Raw genomic sequence first — 24313 nt, 5'->3', positions numbered from 1 at the left:
GCCTGAACCCTAAGAGAGAAGCAAGGCTGTTCACGGGGAGCTCTGTCATGGTGCACCTTTGACACACTCTAGAGACTTTCACTGCTACAGATAAGACTGTGACTCCTCCCACTACATGTTCACGTGTTCAAAAACTTTTCTTGGGCACCTACTATGTGCCTGCCTTGTACTTCCAATTCAGTAGTGGGCTTGAAAGCTGGCTGGTGTAAGTTGAGAGGCACTGTAATCGTAAAAACCACTGGAATTCAAAGGCATGGTACCAAAAAAGGAAAAAAAAAAAAGAATTAAAATATCTCATAAAATGTTTAAATTGGAAACGTTGAAATGTATGGGGTTAAATAAAATACATCAGTAGAATTAATTTCACCTGTTTCTTTTTACTTTTTTTTTTTTAATATGGCTACACTAGGAAACTTAAAAGTACGTATGTGGCTGTCAGTGTATTTCATTTAGACAGTTCTGTGCTACACTCCAGACCCAAATCTGGCCACACATGAGAATCCCCTGAGGATCTTTAAATATTCTAAAGCCTAGGCTGCCCTCTCCAACATCAATTAAATCAAAATCCCAAGGGTGGCACCAGGCATCAGCGTCTTGTTAAGCTCCCAAGCGATTCTAACGTGCAGACAAGTTCAGGAACCACTGCTCCAGCAAAGGCAAAGGGAAGGAGACAGACGTGGTCACTATTAGTTGTCCCCATAGACAGGGACAAGTCCAAATGTGCCGGGTTCACAGGGACAGAGGGCTGGCTTCTCGCAGCTCTCCCCCCACACAAGGTATTTCAAGGAGAAATGGGGACACACCCATCTTCTGCCCTAGGGCACATGTGGGCAGCATCCCTCTCCTCGAGAGCTGCTCTCTGTTGGCCTCGGCCACCAAGGCAGTGGGTTTTTCAGGGGACCAAGCCTTAGGCAAGAGCCACGGCTTCCTGTCTCATACCTGAGCAGGACCAGTTTGTTACATTTTGGTCTCAGAGAAGTTTCTAGCAATGGAACACACACACACACACACACACACCCCTTAAAGTCAGTTTGTCCACACAGTTCATCTGAATATTAACTGAGTGTGATGTAGATAATATAACAGTTAACAGGACACAGAGAGTTCCCCGGAGGCAAAGTGTGCACCCCAGAAAGTCATGAAATGCCTTTGGTTTGCATATGGAAGCAAGAGTTGGTCCTATAGAGTAAATAAGGTTCAAGAGCTGAAAAGTGGGAAGGGGAGGGGCCCCACTGTGTCTCACTCAACCAGCGAGGTCTCCTGTTTTCTGCAAGGAGCCCCAGGGGAGTGCTGAGGGTCCCAGAACCTTGAATTCTGCCCCCACAGAATCCCTCCTGTGAGAGGCACCCTCCCTGGAAAGAAGCGTCTGCTGTCACTCGAGAATCCTGGTCCTTGGCCATGGAAAGCACTGGGGCAAGTGGGGGCCAGAAGAAAGTGGCAGCGGCATGTGGCCGTGGAAAAGCAGTGGAAAAGGCTGAGACTTTCCTCCTGATCAGTAGCAGACGTCCGCAGACAGCTGAGGGCTCTTCATGAGACCCCTGACATCGGTGTCGTCGGAGCCCTGGGGCATCCGGACGCTCCCCATGTTGACTGTGGTGACAGTTTCAAAACGGGCTAGATGTCAAAGCCTCATGCTGTATACTTTAAATATTCCCAGATTGTTGTGTGTAACTCAGACCTCAATAAATCTGTTTGAAGAAGACCAGTGTGGAGCTGGGAGACTTTGGGAAAGTCATGAAACTTCCTAGTCCTCAGTTTCCCCAACTGCAAAAGGCGCACAGTGAAAGAACATGCCTTTGTTGTGAGGTTGCCGTGAGGAAAGCCAGCAGAGCAGAACACTTAGCCAAGAGGCTGGCTTGGAAATATCAGTGCCTATGTTTAACCTAGTAGTCATATCAATGATCAGTATCATCAGAGTAATAATTACAGCAATAATAACAACAATATGAGGCAATAACTTAACAGGCATGACAGGCTTCTGTTCATCCTATGGGGCCCCTTCCATCTGCCGTAGTAACCGTATGCTCCGTCTCTTCGACCCAGGTTCCAGCACGAGAAACGTGGCTCGTGGTAACGGTAATGGCACAGGATTAATAGCAATAATGTAGTAAGAGTAGTGACAGTGAGAGCACAGGGTAAGAGCAATATAATACACATACTCGTAGTATCTCCCAGTATTATACATACATCAGCACATATAACATGTTACTGGAATAGCATAAACACAGTAATAAAAGTGATACAGTAATAATAAGTAATATAATAATAATAATAATAATAATAATACAGTAATAATAAAAGCAAGAGCAGCATAGAAGCTCTCAGCCCAAGGGTGGGCTGTGAAACGAACTGCCAGCCAACATGAGCCGGTATTTATCACTCAAGAAACCAGCGTGCACGGTTCCTGTCTTGGAACGCCCGGGAGCACAGTCTGGCTTAGAATGCAGGTGTTAGCTCCTGGGTTATTTACCCGAAGAAAATGAAAACACTAATTTGAAAAGATACACGCAGCCCTGTGTTCTCTGCAACGTCATTTACAACAGCCACGTTATGGAGGCAGCCCGAGTGCCCATCAACAGACGAATGCGTAAAGAAGATGGGAGATACGTATTTGTAACGGAATATTACTCGGCCATAAAAAGAGAATGAAATCTGGCCATCCACCACAACGTGGATGGAGCTGCAAGGGTATGATGTTAAGTGAAAGAAGTCAGTCAGAGCAAGACAAGTACCATATGACTGTGGTCATATGGGATTTAAGAAACAAAACAAATGAACAAAGAAAAAAACAGAGGCAAACAAAAAAAGAAGATTCTTAACTCTATTACAGACAGAGCAAAATGGTTACCAGACCGGAGGTGGGTGGGGAGATTGGTGAAACAGGTGAAAGGGAGTAAGAGTACACTTGACGAGTACTGAGTCCTATACCAAATTGGTGAATGACTACATTTATTGTATACCTGAAACAAATATTATATGTTAATTACACTGGAATTTTAAAAATAAATAAATAAAATTAAAAAAAAAAAAAGAATGCAGGTATCAGAGCTCGACTCTGGCTTTCCCACTTTTGAGCTGTGTGACCTCAGGCAGGCTGCTTAACTTCTCTGATCTTCAGTGTCTCCATGTATAATAAATGGAGCTAAATCTATTTTCTGCCTCTTAGGGTCACTCGGAGTGTCCAAAGGGAATATTCACATTCTGTGCTGAGCACAGTTCCGGGCACAGAGTTGATTAAAGAAAGCTTGCTGGTTTCATCTCCTCGACCCTCATCATCATCAAAGCCACCAAAATGAGGCCACTTGGCCCCTGTCTGTGGGATGCATGACAACTGAGCTGTCCCTAAGTGTGGTGAGACAGAGGGAAGATGGGTCTAGAAAACAACATGTTTGAATTCACATCCCACTCCATTACCTCCTAGCTACATGCCTGGAGGCCTCAACCTTTCTGAGCTCAGCTCTGTTATCTAAAAAATAATTTAATAACCAAGAGCCTAAAAATGCATATTATTTAACCTGATCACTCATTTTCTAGAAATTTAGCCCAGGGAAATAATCAGAGATGTACATGGAGATTTATGTACACTGACGTCCATCAGCATATTTTAAAAATAGTGAATAACTGGGAACAACCGAAATGTCTAATATAGGAGATTAATTATATTATGGTACATCCAAATGAGGTAACACTGTTCATCCACTAAAAAACATGTTGTCAAAGACTATTTAAAGACATGGGTGAAATGTTAGCGACATCTTACTAAGAAAAAAAAGTGAAACTACCCAGCTTTACTGGCCTGAGTGCACCTTGGTTGAATTTGAGGAAATGCTCTCTCTGATGGAAGCTGCTTCTTGACCCTATCTCCAGCTGCCACGCCCTGCCCTTGAGCAGTGCACAATCTGTACTACTGGACTCAGCAGCCCTTCTCGCTCCCACTCCAGACCTCTGTCGTTATGTCCCATAAAGGAGCCCCTTCTAAATACAAGTCAGCTCCTGTCCCTCTCCTGCTTTATATCTTTTCAGGCTCCCTGCTCACTCAGAATGGCCACCAGAGTCTCTACCACGGCCTAGAAGGCCCTGTGTGGCCCGGTCCCACAGACTCTCACTAGCTTCATCTTCTACTACCCTCCAATCCCCCTCTCTCCAGCCACCACCCTCCTCTGTTCTTTGAACATGCCACACATGCTCCCACTCCAGGGCCTCTGCTCTGGCAGTTTCTGCCGTCAGGGATGCGCTTCCCCAGATATTTACATGGCTCACCACCTCACCTCTGTCAGATTTACTCAAATGATACCCTTCCAGTTAGGACGCCTTTCCGTAGCTGTCCATCAAAACCTGCAGCCTCCCCTTAACGCCCTCTGTCTTCGCGGCTCCTTTCCTTCAGCGCTTATCACCATTTGGCGTTTCACGTATTTTGCTCACTGGTTTGTCCATCTCTCCCTATTCTAAAGTGAAATCCCTAAGGGCGGGGTTTTTCTGGTCTGTTGTGTATGCTGCCGTACCCTCAGTGCTGAAAACGGTTCCTAGTATATAATAGTACTTCCTAGATTTCTGTTATATGAATGAAGTAGGCACAGTAGGATCCCCCGGTGATCTGATGTAAAGCAATACGCTGACAACAGTTATCTCAAGATAGTAAAAAAAGCAGGTAATTCTTACTCTCTCTCTCTCTCCGTGCTTTTCACTATCTTCCAAAACTTTGACGTGACCATGTACTTCTGTAGCCTTCAAAACAAAAAGAGCTGGGCGATAGTGTTCATTGTCTATAACAAACCTACCTTCCCATGTGGTGGCTAGTGAGTATTGGCCCCTTTTCCCAATTCAGACACAGCACCTTAGGGAAGGCCAAGTTGCTGTCTGGGCTATTTGGGGGATCACAAAAGAGAATAAAGCAATGTCCATGTATCAGCCAAAACCACAGCAAAATCCCTGCCTGGTCCCCAATTTCTCTGGCACTGAAACCCTGCTTTGTCCCGCCATCCTCCTGGAAGGCAGAGGAGGACCCGTCCCAGGACCCAGAGCTGTCTCGTCACCAGACTTCCCTGTCACTGACTTCCCTTGTAGATCACCACCCGTGAGGCTTCTGCCAAGTTCTCTGGATCCACCCCAGGGCCTCTGCTCTGGTTCCTTCTCCAGGAACACTCCTCCCCGCACTGTCTGTGAGGTACGTTCCCTCTGTGCTCAGCTGGTCCGCGTTCTAGACACTTTTTTATTGGGCAGAGCTCCCCAGCCCCTCCAGCTGGCTGCATCCTCCTAACTTTCTTCTCTGCCCTGCGTGTATCAGCCCCTGACATGCTCCACACGTACCTGATGGTGTCCTGTCTGGTCCATCTGTCCCCACGAGAATATAAGCTTCATGAGAGCAGAGACTCTATTTACTGCTGAACCCGGATGTGTAAACCAGTACTCGGTGCATGGTGGATGCTCAAAACTGACGGGAGGAAGAAAAGCAAGCAAGGGAGGGAGGGAGGAGCGCACCCCCTAGGCCACACAGACAACCATTCCTGCATCCATATTGCCATAAAGAAGGGCTAAGAGCGAGGTCTGCCTGGAATCTCTATCATAAAATCACTTGCACACAGGAAATCCTTATTGCACATCTAGCCACGGTCATTTCTCCTCTAGAAATGAAATGACGGCAGATTTCTCTCCAGTCGTTTCTAGGAAGTTAACACCAGGAAAAAAAAATGTTCACAATAACAACCGGCTGGTAACTTTCAGGATCTAGATTTACACTGTTCTCCTCCACCGTCTCCTCTTCCCTCCAGCCCCCTCAGAACTTCCTCGGCTACTGACACCCCCCAGCCGCACAGTCCCAGCACATCCTCTGCCCAGATACCAGACACTGGCAAAGCCAGGAGGCAAACACTAGCCAGCAGCTGGCTTGATCTCCTCCTCTCTGCTGGCAAGGCCACGGCCTCCAGCCCCAAACAGTGTAGGAAAGCACAGCTCATCAGGCAACTCAGACACATTCCTGCTCTCGCCCAGCACTCTGGGAGCCTGGTGCCTGCTGGTGGTGCTCAAGGCATCTGACCAAAACTCTCACCTTAAAAAATACTAGCCGACACCCATCCCAGGACAGCTGCTGATTTCCAAATTTAGTCCCCAGGCCTCCTCTGTGATCTGTGACCCACGAAGGCTCTAAATGGGGAACCATGGTAAACTGAGAACTGGTTTTATTACCTACAACTTATCCCGATCAAAGAAGTGGGGGGGAGGGGTGGCTAGACCTCTCATTAAACAGAGGCCTATAAAGGGACTTTGGAAAGACCAACGTACTACTGGGAATTAGGGAAGATTCATGGCATCTCCAAACTGGGGAAGGAATTAGCAGGAATGGCAAATGTATGTCACCTCAAGTGTCAACCCTGATTCAAGTGGTAATGGAAAACTAAAGCATCGTGTTGAGAAGGATTCTGTGCCCGGGTCCAAGCCTAACAGGGCCGTGATCGAGGAGTGATATCTGCCATGAGCACAACGGCGGGAAGATCCCACATCTGTGTGGTTAGAGGGAGGGGAGACTGTTCCGTGATGGTGGCTCTTGGACTCTTTTTATCTCCATGGCTCACCTACCAGATAAGTGTCCCCCAAATCACGAGCGATTCCCAGTGAGCTAACTAAAGCTCCCTGCCCCGTCCTACTCCAGAGAACGTATCAGAAGGCATGTTAGTGAAGGAACCATGAATCTGTCCTAATTTCCTGAAAAAACTAAACCTCCGGCAGAAGCCGGCCTTCTCCCATGGCTCACAATCACACGCACCCCATCCAACAATGGAGCCTCCATCACAACATGGCAAACGGAAACCACGACTCCAAGACGCCCTCCTGCCTGGCACAGCCTCACGAGCAGCTCGTGTCTGCTCTGCCTGCAGCCCAGACGCAGCTCCTCAGCACAAAGACGACCTCCCACGGGCACACGGGGCTGGCAGATCACGGAAACATGACGGCCGATGCTGCCTGGCAGGGTCAACCTTCAAGGGCAGAGTCGCAGCTCTGGTGGCTGAGGCCCCTCAGCTAGTATCACCATGGAGGCTCCCACTGCATGGCCTCCAAGGCCAGGGCCGGAAGGTCCTGTATCCATTTGACCATCAACCCTGGATCACTTAGAGCAACGGCCACGCCTCTGGCAGGTCTGAGCCATAAGCAGGACCAGAGCCTGGGTCAATCTCCAGCAGGCAGAGGTTTGCCTTCCCATATCTGGGCTCTTCACGTTGCGGAAATCAAGCCCCCAGGCGAGGCTGACCCCCTGGTCAGCCCCGACAGGGTGAAGGCATGCTGGCTTCATGCCTTAACAAACTATCATAAACCCAGCGGCTTACAACAAGGGACATTTATTCTCTCACAGTTCTACAGGCCAGAAGTCAGCAATCAAGTATCACTAGGCCAAAACCAAGGTGTCAGCAAGGCTGTGCTCACCCTGGAAGCTCTCGGGGAGAATCTGGCCTTAGCCTGTCCCAGCTTTTGGGAGGGTATCAGCATATTCCTTGGCTTGTGACTACATCACTCCAATCTTCTAGCACCTTCAAACCTCTCTGCCCATCCCCCATTATGAGGAGTCAAACTGCTCTCAGCCTCTCTCTTGAAACTGTACATATGGACAGTGCACCTGCGGGTCCCCCGAGTCTATTCCTTCAACAGTGTTCGGATGGAGCGGACCCAGGGATGCCCTTTCTTCCAGCCTCCAACCACCCTCCAAACTTTTTTCCAGGCCAACTTTCAGAATCGTCTTCTTGCCCACCCTCTGCCTCTGGGACCAGCCAACACCGTATTTCAAGCTTGGCTCCTTATTACCCATCAACCGTGAGCTCCCAGATTTGTCAGAATTGTTCCAGCATGATGGAGGCCGCTATCAACCACCTGGTCCACATGCACCTTCAGGTCTCTCCTACACCTACCTCTCTCTGGGCTTCTATTTCCACCACTACGATGTGCCTCTGGAGGGGATGGGCCACCTCTTCTGGGAGTCGGCTACAAAGTACAAGGATGCTGAGCGTCTCTTGAAGACGCAAAACCAGCACAGTGGTCACACCCTCTTCCAAGGCATGCAAAAGCCATCCCAAGATGAGTGGGGTAAAACCCTGGACTCCATGGAAGCTGCCATGGTCCTGGAGAACCTGAACCGGGCCCTTCTGGGTCTGCACGCCCTGGGTCCTGCCCGCGTAGATGTCCGAGAATGCGTGGAGAACCACTTCCGGGATGAGGAGGGGACATTCACCAAGGAGATGGGAGACCAGACCCCCCCGACTCACGTCCACAGGCTGGCCAGCCCCCAGGCTGGGCTGAGCAGTAGCTCTTCCAAAGGATTGCACTCAAGCATGACTAGGAGCCTCTGGAGCCCAGCAGCCTTTGAGGGGCCCCTCTGGCATCTCCCTGGGGCCCAGGCTCATGCCTGAGCTCTCCCTGTAGCCACTAGGCAGCTTTTTAATGCCCCCAGAGCTTGGGAGAGGACATGTGGTCCGTGGCAACAATAAAGCTCTCTGCAGACAGACTGACAGACACACACACACACACACACACACACACACACACACACACACGAGACATATGACCTCATTTAGGCCCTACCCTGGTAATCCAGGATAACCTCCCCATCTCAAACTCCCTAACTGAATCACACCTGCAAAGACCCTTTTTCTTATAAGGCACTATTTACAGGTTCCAAGGATGGGGGCCTGATATCTTTTAGGGAAGAAAGGGGTGAAGGCGGCATCATTCTGCCCACCACAGAAGGCAAAACCAAGTGCCACTTTGCTTCAGTGTAAACAGAAAATTATTTTCCCTTGATAAGAAACCTCAGACAGATGGGGAAGCCTTTCCTGGAAAGGAGGAACCTCACTTTGGGCCACAAAGTCAGGCATCCATTCTTCTCCTTTAAAAAGCCAGTTCTGGAGAGAACTGGAAACAAAGGAGGATACCCACATATCATCACCAAATGGGTGGCATGACCGGGGCACGGGGAAGGGAAGCGCCTGGAAGGGACCAAAGACCCTGGAGTTAGGATTTCAACAGGCTCTGTCTGCATCTAAAAGTTGTGTTACTTCCACTACAGCGTGTTTGTCACACATCCCAGGTGGTACAAGAGGTCATCATGATGGTGATCATGCAGTCTGATCCGAGAGCCAGTGCCATAACACGACGGCACGGGCCTCACCTCCTCCACGGGCACTCTGGACCAGAAGGCAGCGCGGGCCTCACCCCCGCCATGGGCACTCTGGACCTCACCTCTGCCATGGGTGCTCTGGACCAGAAGGCAGCACTCTGGCTAATGACTCAGGGAGGATCCCTCTAACCCTCTCTCGGGGATTCAGTACTTTTTTAAAGTTTGTTTATTTATTTTTTGGGGGGACGGACAGAAAGAGAGAAAGAGACAGAAGGAAAGAGGGAGGGAGAGAATCCCAAGCAGGCTCTGCACTGTCAGCACGGATTCCGACATGGTGATCGATCTCACAAACCGTGAGATCACGCCCTAACCGACATCAGGAGTGGGACACATCCGACTGAGCCACCCAGGCGCCCCAGTAATTTTTGTTATAAACTTAATAATAACGTGGGTCCTCTACTTACCTTGTGTAAATACCTCTCGTTTCCTGAAAGTCGCAACATTACAAGCGGTAGCCTCCCTGATTCCTACAGGAAACTGAGGGCTGCAGAGGGCACACAGCCTGAGCCAGGTCACGTACGCGGTGGAGCCAGGATTGTGAGAAGCCCTGACTCCCGATCCCGTGACACAAGGAAAGAACGCATTCCCAATCCCCTCCCAGGACAGTGTGGCTCCTTGGAAACTCTAGAAAAAGCCAGTGGAGTGGGCTCCTCTTGCTGCAGCCTTTGGAGGAAAGTGAGCTGTGGAGAGGTCTTGGAAGAAAAGGAATTTTCCAGGAGCTTCCCAAAGCAGATCCCTCCCAGCCTCCAGAGAAGGCTGGGAGGAAGAATGAGATCATACCCATAAAATACTCTGCCTTCCGGGAAGAAGGATTACGTGTAGACTGTGAGTACCCCCGCCTCAGCCCCGAGGGCTGGGCTGTGCACAGATTCAGAAACCAGGGCCTGTGGGACTACCTAGCACCCCACAACCCTAACGGACTGAGCAAGCCTCCAGCGGCCTGCAAACGTGAATGCATCTCCCTCCCTAAATAGCTGATTTACTCCCAGGGAATAATTTATGGGAAGAATACGGCTCAGTGTTTTCTATCGTTGTGAATTATTACTATTGCTTAGATTAAATCTGTGCAAACCCATCATAAAAGAATGCATCTGATTGGCCAAAGGCTTATTACAGAATTATTAGAAATCTGACGGCTAAACGAGGGTGGGAGTCTCACAGATCTTGTTTAGACAAGCAATGGTTTCCCGACACCCACTAACTGGGGTTTGTGGACAAATCCATGTTGACGGCACGCAGCGCTGGCACTAAAGGTACCTGCTACCACGGCCCCAGACTCTCTTTTGGTTCCACTGACGTTACAGCATCGCAAGAACAAAGAATGGAAGCATTCACATCCTCTAGGGAGTTGACTGTCTTTACACCAATGGTTACATTCTAGAACCTAATCATCCCCTCAGAATACACTCTGGCTGGGAAGCCATATAAAGAAATAGCTGCTATGCTATTTGGAGGGAATGTTTCAATAAACGCGATCATATCCCCCCGCCTCCTTCTTACCAAAATAGGACTGAGAAGCTGTATTAACCCAGTCCCTTTCCAGACCTGCTTGCTATCCTGTCCAATTAATTGCAGATCAACATCAAACCTCCAAATATAAACTTCAAAAAATACAATAAATTGGCTACAGCACGAAATCCATGAGAGTTCAAGTAAATGGGTACCTAACCCTCCTCGGGGTTGGAAGGCTTGAGGAGGAGTAAAGTTGAGGTCTAAAGATTTAGCTCTGGTATTCTGTGCCTTTGAGGATGAAGCAAGAGAAAACATGAGGTTTGGATACTCTAATTTCTCCAAATTTTACTCCCAAAGTATCTACATACCCCGAGTACCAATTCCCCTGCCCTTTTTTTTTTATTACTTTTTATTAAGAAATGGTTATAGGCCCACAAGAAGTTGCAAAAATAGTACAAAAAGGTCCCACATACCCATCACCTAGCATCCCCCAGCGGTGACCTCTCACACAAGCATAGTGCGTTACCAAAAGCAGAAAACTGATTGGCACAATCTTATTCAGATTTCACCAGGAAGCCCAGTGCCCTTCTGCAAGTGGCCATTTGTCCATTTTTAGCTGCCCAGCATCCATTCCCTAATAGCAACTTGATTTCCTATAGGGGAATCATCTTTCTTTCATCGTATGTAGTATAATTGGAAGGATAATTTTAGGTGGTGACTTTCCGAAAGGAAGCCAGAGTGACCTCTCTCCCATTCCACACTCAGACACAGTATCTTCTGTTCCACTAGAAGATATTAACTGTGCTGCTGGCTTGCCACGTCCTGGAACACAAAATCGTATTCCCTCCCCTTCCCAAGCCAGCGTGCTCCTCCTGGGTCCTCACATTCCAAGAGTCCTCAACATCCTTCTGTCGACTAGCCTCTGCCTAGTGGGCAAGAATCAGTTTCTGTTGCTTGTATACACGAATACAGACCGAATCACCCATGATTCCTATCAACTGAGAATGACCTGGGCTGGGATCACACCCATCCAAGAAGATCCCACCACACCTTGACGTAGACCCGGAGGCAGATCAGATGGCTGCTGTGGTGGCCCCACCTCACATCCCTGGTCCACCTGAGTTTACTAACAACCATGGCAGACAGTTTCAGCACCCTGACTACAATCCCCCTTAAGAGCCTGCGTTTTACCGCTTTGTCTGAGGACTTCCTCTAGAAGCACAGAAGTGACCTTGGCCCTGCGCAGGCAGACCTGAAGCCTGGGGCGGGGGGGGGGGGGGGGGGGGGGGGGCTGTTAACACCCTGGAAACAAGCACTATCAATGAATGGACAGCAGGGGTCAGTGAGTAGATATCCTCATCCCTGGATCTCCATGGGGGGCACGTCTCACCCCTCCCCAGCAGGGTGGAGCTCCGGGCGTCAGGCAGTAATTGCTCAAATGTCACACCTGTCCTTGGAAACTCCCCTTCCCTTCGTGTTTTCCCACCTGCTCCCATATGCTTCCTGGAATCGCCTCCCAGATAAACTACCTGCCCATCCAGTCCTTGCCTCAGAGTCAGCTTTGGGTCAACCTGAACTTGAGAATGAAAAACAGAAAAGCCTTTAACAGCCGACCTAAAAGAAAGAAGAGAGAGCTTGCTAGAGCTTTTTGGCTTATCTGGCAGAAGGTGGCGTGGCTATTAAGCACCTGTGGCTAGTGGTGCTACAGGCGGAAATGGTAATATTTCACACGTATTGGGTTGAGTAAAATAAAGTATTCATATTACTTTCACCTGTTTTACTTTGATTAATAGGTCTACTAGAAAATTTAACATTACATATGTGACTCAAATAGATTTCTATCAAATGATGCCAGTGGAAGGAATATGTCAGGTAGCAGTAGGGATGTTATTGCTACTATCATTGATGCTGTTAGCATGAGAAAATGGATGGACCAGAGTACTATGAAGAGTGCCACAATTATTTATAGGTCTATCTGAGGAACTCCTAGGGTAACAGTAACTCATGGATACAAATGCTTTTACCCAGGGGCACCTGGGTGGCTCAGTCAGTTGAGCATCTGACTCTCGGTTTCAGCCCAGGTCATGATCTCACGGTTTGTGGGTTCAAGGCCCATGTCGGGCTCTGCGTGGACAGTGAGGAGTCCGCTTGGGATTCTCTCTCTTCCCGTGCCCCTCACCTGCTCACACACGTGCTCACCTGCTCTCCCTCTGTAAATAAATAAACTTTTTTTAAAATGCTTTTACCCAGTACAAGCAGAGGAATAGAAATGCTGACTTTTACATGAGGACCGTGGCTTTGCCAATCAGTCACACTCTTCTCTAAAACATTCTGGCAACATGTTCATCATTCCCGTTAATACAGGGGATTAATTCCATCATCGGGAATCTAAGCAATGGGACGGATCCTAACTAAAGAAAATGTTATGCACAAAAGATGCTCACCTCATTGACATTTAGAGCTGTATTTATAACCTGAGTGACCAATAGAAAAGGGGAATGGTGATACGTAAAAAGATACGGCTGACTCCGACTGAAGGGCCCGCAATCCTTAAAAATGACAGTAATAATGATTACATCACGCTATCCAGACTACGATACCATACTATGTGAAAGCAAAGACATAAAATTGCATCCATGGCACGGTAAATATGTAAAAACCCCGAAAGGCAGGGTGCCAAGGTTACGTAAAGAGTGATTATTTGGGGTGTGAGGGCAACTTAATGTTGGCCTCTATTTCCCCGAATTATTTTTATGGGCATTTGCTACTTTGGTAACAAAGAACAAAGACTACAACACCCCCCTTCTTTCACCTGTGAGCTCGTGCTTATTTGCAAAGGATGTATCACCCTGTAGTATCCTTCCATTTTGTCAAATTGATGTTACAAAATCTATCTTTTCCTCTGACAAGGAGGAACAAAGGTAAATCTAGTTCCAGCTGCATCAGAAACAGGAAGACCCCCGTGGGAAACACATCTTCTGCGTGGCTGGTGTATTCTAAGCACAGAGGAGTAAGTCACGCCTGCCCACGGCAGGGAGGTCTTTTCCTGATTGACAAAAACAAGCGGGTGGCCAAGGAGGCTGGAGGCGAGAGGAGAGGAGTGGACTTCAGAGAAGCTAGTGCCGTGGCCCCTACAAAATCTTCCCTGAAAAATTAATCCAGATTGGCAGACTGTGCATGTAGGTCAGCCCCGAACATTCACAGGATCCTAAGCTTTATTTACAGGGGCTTATCTTTCATGCCATTCCTGGAGTTTAAGCAAATGTGGCACATGAGCCGTTGAGGCGTTTGGAGGAGGATAACACAGAGCCGGGCGGGACGGAAACACGGGGAGACGGTAAACAACAGAACTCAGGATAAAATGCAGTGTCTTTTCTCAGGGGAAGGCCCCCAGTTAGCGCGCAGGCTACGGAGACGGTGGGGTGAGACCTACGGAACGTGTTAACATCTTTATTAACAACCTGGAAAAAGATGTAAACAGAACATGAATTCTCAAGGAATGAGTCTCCAAGGGCCAGAAGACTCGAGGAGTAACAGCGAAGGGGGGTGAGGGCGAGGCCGGGAGAGAGGGGGCACGGACAGGTGGAGTGTGGATGACAGGGTTGGGTCAGGGCGCAGCAAATGAGACCACCGCCTTGGGCACGACATAGAAGAGGTGCCCCAAACTCGGCCATCAAGAGAAATCATCCTGCCAAGTAATGCTGTAAAGAAATTCAAACTTAATGCAAAAACCTATTGATTTTTTTTTAACCTTGATTGCTGGGGGTTTCTGGTACCTTCTTACATTCTGTGCCCAAGGCCTCGCTCACTTCACTTTAAGCCTTGAAAGACACTCAGAAAAGGAGAGAGGGTTGTGTGAATGGCAAGGTGTGACCCCAAAGGCCAGATGGAGAGCACGGGGTTGACGGAGCAGAGCACGTGCTGGGCGGCGTAAGGCCCTGACACCGTGGAACAGGGGCTGAAGGCCAGCCAGGAGGCCGTGAGAGGTTCCGGGGAGGTGCCCAGAGGAAGCACATCGGGCAGCTTGTTAGCCAACAGGCGGCAGCAACTTGAAGTCTAGGGACTTCACAGAACCAGGGAGAGCAGTCAAAATGTGAAGCATGACTTGATTTGGAAGTGGACGGGAAAACACGACCCAGCTGAGGAAAAGCAAACAAGACGATCAGGAGGGCAGCCGGGGAGAGAGACGGTGCCTCGCCTTGCGGTACCCGCTCAAAGCTGACACAGGCTGTAACCACAAGACGCTGATGAGGTAAAAGACCGTGATGGTGTATGTTCTGAAGAAGAATGGAAATTCCAAGGCTGGGTCCTTCAGTTTTCCGATTTACCCCATCCCTTCATTACCCAAGTATTTGCTAAAATTCCTAAGGGTTCGTGAGACGAGGAGGCCAGAATCTAAGCTCACAGAGATGCAAAATGTTATGGCGGAAGAACGCAGCATCAAGAGTCAGGAGACTGGGGTGCAGCCTGGCTCTGCCCCAACCAACACTGTTCTCTAAAAAGTCACCTGGTCTCTCTCCAGTCTCCAGCTCTGTATCAAAACCAGGGAGTAGGGGAAGGACTTAAGGACTTCAGGACTTAAGGACTACTTGCTTCTTGGGGCACCAGGGTGGCTCAGTCAGTTAAGTGTCCAACTTTTGATTTCAGCTCAGGTCATGATTTCAGGTTTGTAGATTCGAGCTCTGCATTGGGCTCTGCACTGACAGCACAGAGACTGCTTGAGATATTCACTCTCTCTCTCTCCCTCTCTTCCTCCCTCCTTCCTCTCAAAATAAATAATCATTTTAAAAATAACCATTTGTCTCTTAGTCTATCCCCACGTCGATCTAATAGTTTCTGAGTGTTCATACGAACAAGACACAAACACTGAAACCAGAAATTGGATGTTGCAGTGAGGTGATCAAATCAAAGCAAGGATCTAGTCCCACAGGCACATACTTAAAGGCCTCAGGGTTTGGAGAGGGGAATACACAGCTGGCCAGGATGCTTTGGAGCTTCTCTGGCCTTTTGAGAACTCCAGAGTTGGGAGCTCCCGTCCAAGGCAGCAATGGCGGACAAAGCTTATCAACTGCAGATTGTGTGCTCTTATTCTTCCGAAGAGGACAGTGAGGTCTCAACATTCAGTTACCTGAGGCTCACTCCTCACCCCTCCATGCCCCGCCACCCCCATTCCCAGCCCCAGTGCTGGCCACCTTGCAGTCAGTAAGCCTCTCCAGAATCTACTGGGAAAAAAAGAGACACATGGGAAAGAGGTGAAAGAGGAATCAAGCTCTGTCCAAAGAACAATTTAAGGAGTTTTGGTACTGTTGTAAGTGTATTACAAGAGCCAAGAAGAACTCATCCTACCGTTTACCCCCTATCCTCAAGGGGTTTCCATCTAGAGAACTTCATGCAAGAAACAGTGGTGGATGGGAACGAAGCGTCACGTGGTTAATCCCTGAGCCAGCAGCCAACTACCCCAGTGGAGAGTTCTGGTAAACTTTACATGCCCAACAGACCCGCCTACTCTGCCTTTTGTGAACTGAAGTAGGCCTTGCCTACCCTGCCTACTTGACAGCAGTCAGAAGGAGGCGGAACAGAAGGATGTATCAGAGGATTTCACGAGAAAGAGGACCCTATACGGCTGACCTGTTAGGTATAGGAACCCTGACCACTAGTGAGACATGGTCCTATAATGAACGTCCAGGACTCTCTCCAATCAGATTAAAAACTCCTCCTGCTGGAGAAGGATAGACTGGAGAGGGGGAGAGGAGATGAGGAATCCCCACCCACCAGCACAAGGACCTGCCTGGGGCCACTGTGCCAGCTTCAGCAACCTGTCTCCCCTAGTCCTGTGCAACAGAATTCTTGATGGGACAGGGACAGGATGCTGACAGAAGAAGCAATGAGTGGCTCTTGGTGATGCCTCCGGAGTAAGAGTCATTTGGGAAGATGTGTCTATTCTCATGAGCTGCTAGACCTGAATTAAGTATCTTTATTCAGTTATACAAAAACAAAGCAAAACAAAAAAACCCATGTACCTGGAAAGTATAAAGAAAAAAAAGTGGGGGGGGGGGCTATAAAGAATTATCTTAAAGGCTCTCAAAAGAATCTGCTGCCCTCAACACCCCTTCAAGAAGCCTCCTCCCAACAGCTGCATTTCAATCAGCAATCCTCCAAAGACCTGAGGAATATCCACACCCCAGGCTGAGGATCACCTTCCATAATCCCACAGCCCTTCGAGGACTGTCTACACTACTAGCTCAAAGGCCTGCTACACAAAGGTATAGCCACCTTCCAGGCACTGCTGACGGAGGGCATTCTGATGCCCCTGGGCATGTTTCCCACGGTCTCTGCCGATCACACTAACACCACCAGCCACCTACTAGTACCCGACTGGGGACAGACTAAGAACATTACGGATATCAGCACGTTTCATCACAACAACAACCCTCTGTCACAGATCTAATTATAAGTCCATTTCATAGATGGGGAACGCTGAGGCTCAACGAGCTTAAGCAATGTGACGGGTGGCTTCACGTGTCAACTTGGCGAGGCTATGGTGCCTACTTATTTAACCAAACCTTAATCCAGGTGTTGACGTGAAGGTATTTCATAGGTGTTGTTCACATCTACAATCTGTTGACTTTAAGGAAAGGAGGCTCTCTGCTAATGTGGGTGGGCCTCATCCAATCAGTTGAAAGGCTCCAAGAGAAAACAAATCCAAGGGTTCTCAAAGGTGGAACTCTGTTTCAAGATTTCAGCATTAACTCACTCCCGCCTGAAGTTTCCAGCCTACCAGCCTGCTCCACAGACTTCAGACTTGCCAGCCCCCACTACTTCATGAGCCAATTCCTTGAAATAAATTTCTTTGTACACACACACACACACACACACATACACACACACATATATATATATCCTATTGGCGTGGGGAGGCAGATAGAGTGCGATTTTTCTGATTCGACACAGTGGTGAGAAGACAGGACAGCTTCCACACTGCCCATGGATTGAAGAGGCAGACAGACCTTAGACTGTACAAAGATAGAAACCGCTTTCCTTCTTTGCATCAAAGTCGTGTCTGCTCATGCCAGTCTTTCACTCTTGATAAAACCACTGCGAGGGATATCATAAGGGATACGGACTTTTAAATTTTTTTAACAGTTATTTATTTTTGAGAGAGAGAGAGAGAGAGCGACAAGGGGAGGGACAGAGAGGGAGACACCGAATCTGAAGCAGGCTCTAGGCTATCTGCACAGAGCCTGACACAGGGCTCAAACTCATGAACGATGAGATCATGACCTGAGCCGAAGTCAGACACTCAACCGCCTGAGCTGCTCAGGCACCCTGGGAGTAAGGACTTTTAAAAGGCACAAGTCTTCAGTGGCCACAAGTGTTCCCCACAAGAAGGGGAGGGATACAGGCATATGGAAATCCAGCCACAGCCTCCCTTCCCCCACACAGATCCTCCCCTAACCAGAGACCATGGGCTCCGTCCCCTTTGAGAGACTAGATGCATGCCAGAGGTCCTGGTTGGAGCTGCAGAGCCTGGATTCCATTCCATGGGACACCACTGGACAAGTCCAGATGACGGACATACTCCTGCATACTTGGCTGCTCACTCTGGCTTGCCATGCCCCTCGATCCCCCCTCCAGTCTAGCATCTAGTACAACGAATGGACCCTCTCCTCACCCAACTAGCCACACCTTCTCTGCCTCCAACCGCAGGGCTAATCCTGGGGCAGAGAGTACCGCTTTACAGAATGTCTTAGCTACAAATAACACTAACTTAAAATTGCTGGCTTCAACATGATAAGGTTTGGTGTGAGGTGTTAAGGCACACATCCATCTTGAACACTGAAAGACAGCGACGTTTTGCTACGTGCTGGTACGTCCCAGAGAGCTGTGCACGAGATTCCTTCCAGCTCATAAATGGGTAAGTTATAGTTTACACATAAAAGGCGCTTCTCAACCTCCTTTTGAAATCCAGTCTACTGTTTCTAATGAAGATGTGCATTTCCTTAGGACAATCTTTGTCTTCCCTGCTGCAATCAGAGATCACGTCTTCATAATGTTTGGTCACTTGTTCCTTCCTTCACAATCTTTTGTGAGCATCAAGATTCCAGCTGCTGGTTTCTTACTTTGTCATTGATCCAATGTTTTGACTTTTTTGGTGAGCTGCCCTTGACAGTCTCATGCTGGTGCTACTACCCAGCTATCAACACTGAAATTCAGCTGTTTCAACTCTGAGTGTGTGTGTGTGTGTGTGTGTGTGTGTGCGCGCGCGCGCGCCTGTCGGCTCAGTACCTGGCTGACTGCACTCTCCACAGCCTGTGCTCCTGCTTCCCCGGGTCGTCTCATCATTCCTGAGGCCAGCTCTGTGCAGCGAGCTCAAGAAAACTGACCGGCTAAATTGTGAGAATACAAGCATTCCTCAATAGCCCACTGGCCTCGGCAGGGAGGGGGAAGGAGAACACAGGGGATAAGTTATCCACCCCGAGGGGCTCAAGGCCAGAGCCAAGGTGTCAGTTCTCTGCTCACCTGGCCTTTTATGTTCAGGACGCGAGCTTAGCTGTGTTCTGCCTCTGCAGGCTGGGCGACCACATAGCCTGCTGGAAACTCTGCTGGTTCCCACCTGACTTGGTGGTGAGCCTGAGAGTCTCAAGTCCTGGCGCTCTCCGTGGGCTGACGTCTCAACAGACGTTAGCCAAGAGAAGGCTGTGCAAGGGCTCCAATTACTAAGACTTCATTCATCTTCCCAAATGACTAGGAAGGATCATCATAAATAATTCAAACTGAACTACACAGAGAGAGATAAAGCACATTCTGGTGAGGCCATGGACATGATGATTATCGCGGCTCCCCCAGTGTTCTCTCAACACTGCCAAGTCCAGGCAACTGCCATGGCTCTCCTGGGTACTGGCGGGCACTGGCCTGGCTGGACATGCCTAATGCCTCAGAAGTGTCCACACACAATGAGGAGGGGCCGCTGACCATCACCTTAGAGCCACAGAAGGCTGGGCTTGGGAGAGGCCTTAGCAATGAGGTAGCCCAACCAGGTTGGCTCATTCTAAGTCATGGAAATGGAGAGTCAGAGAGAGCAGGGACTGCCCAAGCCACACAGCCATCCCACACCTCCTTACCCCTGGCCTGACGCTCCTTCCAGCAGCCCTGCCTGCCAAGCTGCTGCTTCTCTGGGTCTGAATTTATCTTCCAATAAAATGAGAGTAGGGCTACGTCTTTTCCCTATGCTTCCTACAGAGGTGGAATAAAAATAACTCTGTAAAATAGTCTAAGTTCATCAAAAGAAAGGGACCTCATGAGTGGAACCACACACATGTGCACACACACACACACATGCACACACACACACACACACAGGGAAGCACTACCCTTCTCCTACCCATGAGATCCCTAAAAATATGCCAGTGGCCACTTTGTGAGCCCTGACCGTGTGTGAGTCACTGCCCTGTTTCCCATATGTAATCCCAACTCATGCTCCCAAAATTCTTCCAAGTAGCCACGATCCATTCAGATCCACACACAAGGACACATGAGATGCAGAGAGCCTAAGTGACTCACCCAAGACACAAAGCACCAAGTCTATGACTTTGGTTCCCATCTAAGGCCAGAGCTTGTGTCCACAGCCACTGCCTCCCACTGCCCCACCCCGCCCCCGCTACCTGCACTTGCTGGTGTGTGTACAGCTGCCCCTTGAATAACTCCGGGGCTGGGGCGCCAATCCCCATGCAGATGAAAATCCGTGTATAACTTTCAACTCCTCCAAAACGTAACTACTAATTAGCAAATGTTGACTAGAAGCCTTACTGATTCTGTAAACAGTCAACAAATACCTATTTTATGTGTGTATTCTATACTGTATTCTCACAATAAAGGAAACCAGAGAAAAGAAATGATTATTAAGCAAATCATAAGGATGGGACACCTGAGTGGCTCAGTTGGTTAAGTGTCCAACTTCAGCTCAGGTCATGATGTCGCGGTTCCTGAGTTCAAGCCCCACGTCAGGCTCTGTGCTGACAGCTCAGAGCCTGGAGCCTGCTTCGGAGTCTGTGTCTCCCTCTCTCTGCCCCTCCCATCCTCACACTCTCTCTCTCTAAAATAAATAAATGTTAAAAAAAAAATGAAAAAAAAGAGGCAATGAGAAGGAAAAGAAAATACGTTAACAGCACCAAAAAACACACGCGTCTAAGGAGACTCGTGCAGTGCAAACCCATGAAGTTCAAGGGTGAACTGTATGTGCGTATGATTAAGGATTCTGTTAGGATTACATATTTCATGCGAGCCCATCCTAGTTCCCACACTGGTTTCTGCTCATGGAGGAGCTGTACCGTCAAGGCCTTTGAAATGCCCCGCAGTGGGTGATCCATAATTGCAGATTGATGCTGCGGCCGCGAGCACTGCAGACAGAAGAAGGTTAAGTCGGCTTCTGCCAAGCCTCTCATACCTGATGCTTCCTGAACAAAGCCAGGCTGAAAACAGGCACAGAGGGAGCCGAGAGGAGCTGAGAAGCTGAGGAGGCAGGGCCTGGGTCTTTCTTACACTCATTCACATTTTATAAATACACTCTCTGCCCCGTTGCATTGTAGCCTCAGGGCAAATGGGCAAAATTCCACATTAACCAAATGAAATGGTGTAATACACAAGCAACGTGAAAAGAGGAAAGCAAGAAAGAGAAAAAAGCTTTGCAGAGTCCTGGAAAAGTCAAAGAGCTGGGCCTAGTAAATAGCATGGAGAGAGGTTTAGGAAATACTGCTGAGTGGGGAAAAAAAAAGGTCAAAAACCAAAAACAGCATGGACCATTCTAGGCCATCTTTATTTAAATATATGTGTAAAATATATATGTGGATACAGACACTCAGGTATAGACTGATGGTACACAGATCTGAGTTTGTGTGTGCCCTTGTGTCTGTTCACATACACGCATTCACAGGCATGATGCTCACACTGGTAACTGAATAATGGGATTACCGCTGACTTTTCATTAATAATTTCTAGATTTTCTTTTTTTTTTTTAATTTTTTTTAATGTTTATTTATTTTTGAGACAGAGAGAGACAGAGCATGAACAGGGGAGGGGCAGAGAGAGAGGGAGACACAGAATCGGGAAGCAGGCTCCAGGCTCTGAGCCATCAGCCCAGAGCCCGACGCGGGGCTCGAACCCACGGACCGCGAGATCGTGACCTGAGCCGAAGTCGGATGCTCAACCGACTGAGCCACCCAGGCTCCCCTCTTTTTTTTTTAATTGTAATATTTATTCATTTTTGAGAGAGAGAGAGAAAAAGCGCAAGTGGGGGAGGGGCAGAGATAGAGGGAGACACAGAATCCGAAGCAGGCTCCAGGCTCCAGGCTCCAAGCTGTCAGCACAGAGCCTGACATGGGACTCGAACTCACGAACCATGAGGTCATGACCTGAGCCAAAGTTGGACGTTCAACCAACTGAGCCACCCAGGTGCCCCCAGTAATTTCTAGATTTTCTATGATGCAGTTATACTCCTTTTATAAAAATAAGTATATAAAATACAAAAAATAAATAAAGGTCCGAGTGTCCAGAGCTTTTCTTGGTCCAGAAGAGCAGAGCCCCCCCCCCCAGCGGCCCCCCACACACACCAGAATTCTGCCCGCAAGCTTCACACGCTCCCTGAGGAAAGCCAGGCAGAGACAATTAGCAGCTCTGAAAGCCTTCTTTGGCCTCCCTGGCCCAACCGTGGCCCATCCCACATCTGCCAAAAGCAATCACACAGACGGGAGCCCAAGTTCTTCCACCAACAGATGGACATGTCCAGTTGGGCAGGATAGATACAGCCCACTGTGTGCAAAAACTACTACAGGAAATGGTGAAGTGAAAATATCACATAACCTGAGACCCGAACTCACCGAATCGCGAGCGGTATCATCACGCAGTCCCAGGTGGTGGTGGGAGAGGCCAGACTGGAAGGGGTCAGAACCTGGAGATCCAAAAGACCAACACGGTGGGGAGGGGCAAGGGACTGGGGAGGTGCCCAAGAACAGACCAGTGGAAAGAGAAGGTGCCACCCTGCAGACATGGTGGCAGGCAAGTCGTTGCAGGCCTGAGAGGCTAACCATCATGGCGGCAGGAAAATGTGACAGTGCCGCACGGGGAGAGATCCCAGCTGGTGGTGCCCAACCCACAGCTGATAGAGGGCCTGGCAGACCAGGGATTCCAATCTGGAAAAGGTGACGAGACTCCACGTTCTGTGAGATACATCTCTCTTACACTTGGTCCCCGTTAAGGACATGAACATGTGCCATCTGCACCCACCCCCCCCGGTGTCTAGACTTGTGCCTCCCACACAGAAAAGATCCTCCACTGGACCCGCGGAATGGGAGATGTCCCCAGATTCACTCCTGCCATTCAGAGAAGCTAAGTAGGAGTCAGGAAGGAGGAGCTACTGGCCCCCACCTGCCAGGTGTTCAATCTACCCTGGGCTCTTGTACACACACAGCATAAAAGAAAGCTCACTGCCCATCCCACCCAAACTCTGACCTCTCATGACCCAGGCCTGGTGACCTCAGAGGAAAAACTAATTTGTGCAGTGGATGCTCCTCTCCATCCTCCCTACGCTGTGCTCCCTCTGATCGACTCTGTTCTCCCACTCCAACCCAATGGATAGAATTACAGAATGGTACGACCAGAAGGGACCGTGAAAGTCACATGGCCCAAATCCTACTATGGAGCACAAAAGGGAAGTTCCTAAGATGTCCAATGATAAATCAGAGTACAGCCAGAGCTACCCCCAGATTCCTGAATCATTCCAGGACACCTCACCAAACGAAAATTACAAAGGTCAGAACACAGACGTGGGTCCTTCACTGGAAGCTAGAGCCTTGCTAAGCCAAGTGTGGCTAGGATCGGCCTCACCTGGGAGCTCACGAGAAACGCAGACTCTTAGGGCCTATCTGGGACCTATCACGTCAGGATCTGCATCTTTAACCAGATTCCTGAATGTTGTCTGTGCACAATAAAGTCTGAGATGCTCTAACCTACAGAATTCCCCCTCTGATCCACCTGTGCTGTCAGGCAAGAAGGAGCCCCTCCCTCTCTGTGCCCAGCCCACCCCGCACTTCTCCCCAGCCCCACAGAGGGCCTGGAAATGAATGGCAATAAAACACAGAACAACAACAATGCTCCCATTTCCAGTCAGCGAATGCTTCTCCCCTCATCCACGGGGAGCCTTTGTGAGGCGCTTAAATCTCTCCGTTAAGCAAACAGCACGACCGACCGCACATGGAAGAACAGGTGGCAGATGACTGGTGAGGGCCCCGAAGAGCAGCAAGTGGGCTGGGCCATTAAACACTGCAGGTGGACAGGTGTGGCAGCCGGCCCCCACGTGGAGGCACAGAGCGGGGGAATGGAAACCGGGGTGCTCAGCCGGCCACCTTGCGGAAGGAGGGCAAGCACCTCGCACAGGTAGGAGGGGAGAAAGCGACCTGAGCGAAAGGACGGTACCCCAGCCCCACACTCCTCTCTCCACCCTTCACCCTTAAGTCAGCCGATGCCTGACATTGACCAAGTACACTCATCCTTCCTGAAGGTCACAGAGGAAACAGGGACAGTAATTCGTGTATCACAAGTTGGCAGTGAAAACAAGAGGAGAACATGCAGACACAGTGCCAGGCACAGTGCCTGACACACAGTAGGGACCCAATAAATGAGAGCTTTCCCTCCCATCTCCTTACGTCC

The 24313-nt window shown here is 49.1% G+C and overlaps 1 protein-coding gene and 1 pseudogene across 2 annotated transcripts in view; one reads left to right on the top strand and one right to left on the bottom strand.

The window, feature by feature from the left end:
* NTRK3 (neurotrophic receptor tyrosine kinase 3) overlaps positions 1 to 24313 on the bottom strand; it is a 538866-nt gene that overhangs the window by 203938 nt on the left and 310615 nt on the right. The gene's annotated exons all lie outside the window — the stretch shown is intronic.
* LOC102950556 lies at positions 6791 to 8475 on the top strand (annotated as a pseudogene).

The sequence above is a fragment of the Panthera tigris genome, chromosome B3 (genome assembly GCF_018350195.1).
Source record: "Panthera tigris isolate Pti1 chromosome B3, P.tigris_Pti1_mat1.1, whole genome shotgun sequence".
NCBI lineage: Eukaryota > Metazoa > Chordata > Mammalia > Carnivora > Felidae > Panthera > Panthera tigris.
The sequence above is the reverse complement of the archived record's forward strand: the minus strand, read 5'-3'. Positions and strand labels throughout refer to the sequence as shown.